Source organism: Rhinopithecus bieti, unplaced genomic scaffold (assembly GCF_001698545.2).
Source record: "Rhinopithecus bieti isolate Rb0 unplaced genomic scaffold, ASM169854v2 scaffold_12667, whole genome shotgun sequence".
NCBI classification, from domain to species: Eukaryota; Metazoa; Chordata; class Mammalia; order Primates; family Cercopithecidae; genus Rhinopithecus; species Rhinopithecus bieti.
This window is the reverse complement of record NW_016807256.1, coordinates 408,340-411,312: the sequence shown is the minus strand read 5'-3', so window position 1 is coordinate 411,312 and position 2,973 is coordinate 408,340.

The window sequence follows — 2,973 nt, the reverse complement described above, 5'->3', positions numbered from 1 at the left end:
AACCACAAGTGACCCCAAACAGCCAAAGCAATCTTGAACAAAAAGAACAAAACTGGAAGACTCATGCTATCTGATCTCAAAATATCCTACAAAGTTATAGTAACCAAAACAGCATGGTGCTGGCATGAAAACAGACACATACTAATGTAACAGAATAGAGAACCCAGAAATAAATCTATGCATTTACAATTGATTGATCTTTGACAAAGGTGCTAATAACACATGATAGACAAAAGACAGTCTTGTCAACAAATGGTGTTGGGAAAACTGGATATTCACTTGCAGAATAATGAAATTGGACCCTTATCTCACACAGTGCACAAAGATCAACTCAAAATGGACTAAAGATTCAAATATGAGACCCGAAACTAGAAAACTACTAGAAGAAACTTAGGGGAAAAACTTCTTGGCACTGGTCTGGGAAATAAGTTTTTCAATATGACACCAAAAGTACAGGCAACAAAACAAAAACAGACAAATGAGTTTGCATCAAACTAAAAAGCTTCTGCACAGCGGAGGAAACAATCAACAGAGTGAAGAGACAACCTGCGGAATGGAAGAACATAGTTGTAAACCATCCGATACAAGGTTAATACACAGAGCACATAAGGAACTCAAACAACTCAATAGCAAGCAAACGTATTTTCTAACCAAGTTAAAATAACCCAGTTACACCTACTATGTACTCCTAAAACTTAAAAATTGAAAATTGAAAAAATAAACACCAGAAATAAATAACCCAATTTAAAATGGGCAAAGGACCTGGACAGGCATTTCTCAAAAGAAGACATACAAATGGTGAATAGGTCTACTTTAAAAAATGCTCATAAGGCCGGGCGCGGTGGCTCAAGCCTGTAATCCCAGCACTTTCAGAGGCTGAGACGGGCGGATCACNAAAAAAAAAAAAAAAAAATGCTCAACATCAGCTGGGTGCAGTGGCTTATGCCTGTAATCCTCGCACTTTGGGAGGCCAAGGTGGGTAGATCACCTGAGGTCAAGAGTTCGGGACCAGCCTAGCCAACATGGTGAAACCCTGTCTCTACTAAAAATACAAAAATTAGCCAGGCGTGGTGGCATGTGCCTGTAATCCCAGCTATTCCAGAGGCTGAGGCAGGAGAATCGCTTGAATCCGGCGGGCAGAGGTTGTGGTGAGCCGAGATCGCACCACTGCACTCCAGCCTGGGTGACAGAGCAAAACTCCATCTCAAACAAAAAAAAAAAAAGAAAGAAAGAAAGAAAGAAAAACAATGCTCAACATCACCAATCATCAGGGAAATGCAATTCAAAACCACAATGAGACACCACCTCGCTCAAATTAGAATAACTGTTTTAAAAAACACAAAAGAAGACAAACTTTGGTGAGGGTGTGGAGAAAAGGGAACATTTCCACACTGTTGGTGGGATTGGAAACTAGTACAGCCAGTATGGAAAATGGTATGCATGGTGGTTCCTCAAAATATTTAAAATGAGAATGACCATACAGTCCAGCAATCCCATTTCTGGGTATGTATCCAAAGGAAATGAAATCGGTATATCAAAGCAATATCTACACTTGCATGTCCATTGCAGCACTACTCACAATCACCAAGATGTGGAATCAAATGAAGTGCCCACCAACAGATGAATGGATAAAGAAAATGTGGTACAGATACACAATGGATCACTATTCAGCCCTTAAAAAGAAGGCAATCCTGGCCGGGCGCGGGGGCTCACGCCTGTAATCCCAGCACTTTGGGAGGCCAAGGCAGGTGGATCACGAGGTCAGGAGATCAAGACCATCTTGGCTAACACGGGGAAACCCCATCTCTACTAAAAATACAAAACATTAGTCGGGCGTGGTGGCGGGTGCCTGTAGTCCCAGCTACTCGGGAGGCTGAGGCAGGAGAAGGGCGTGAACTCGGGAGGCGGAGCTTACAGTGAGCCACTGCACTCCAGCCTCAGCAACAGAGCAAGACTCAGTCTCAAAAATAAATAAATAAATAAATAAATAATAAAAAGAAGGCAATCCTGCCATTTGCAACATGGAGGAATCCGGAGGACATTACATTAAGTGAAATAAGCCAGGCACAGAAAGACAAATACTGCATGACCTCGCTCATGCAGAATGTAAAAATGTCAGCCTCATGGAAACAAAGCGGAATAGTGGCCGCCAGGACTGGGGTAGGGGAAATGGGGAAATGCTGGCCAAAGGGTACCAAGTTTCAGTTATGCAAGATGGAGACGTTCCAGAGATCTGTTGTACAGCATGGTGATTCTAGTTAACACTTTTAAAAAAATAAAACCAAAAAAAAATTGCTGCAAAAGTAAATACTTTATTGTTTAAGGCTAATTCATATTTGGGACAAGTATAAAGAAAACCAAGGAAAGGCTAGGACTAACTGTGAAGGGAAAAAGAAGGGTCCATGATGGCTGTCAGTGGGGACAGATGTGCAACAGTTGATCATCATTCTTTATGATTCATCTAAGCAGCATATTCTCTTTCGTGTGTATTAGGTTGAACAAGATGAAGCTGCAATTTTGTAGGTTAAAATAAATGAACATTAAGCAACGTCATCAGGTTTTGACTCAAGAAGTTTTTTTTTTTTTTTTTTTTTGAGACAGAGTCTCGCTCTGTTGCCCAGCCTGGAGTGCAGTGGCACGATCTCGGCTCACTGCAAACTCTGCCTCCCGGGTTCACGCCATTCTCCTGCCTCAGCCTCCTGAGTAGCTGGGACTACAGGCGCCCGCCACCACGCCCGGTTAATTTTTTGTATTTTTAGTAGAGACGGGATTTCACTGTGTTAGCCAGGATGGTCTCGATCTCCTGACCTTGTGATCCGCCCTCCTTGGCCTCCCAACGTGCTGGGATTACCGGCGTGAGCCAACGCGCCTGGCCAACCCAAGAAGTTTCTTAATAATAAATCAATGAAAAAATAAAACCAAAACACTTTATGCTAATCAACTTGAAAACTTCAACAAAATGGGCATGTTCCG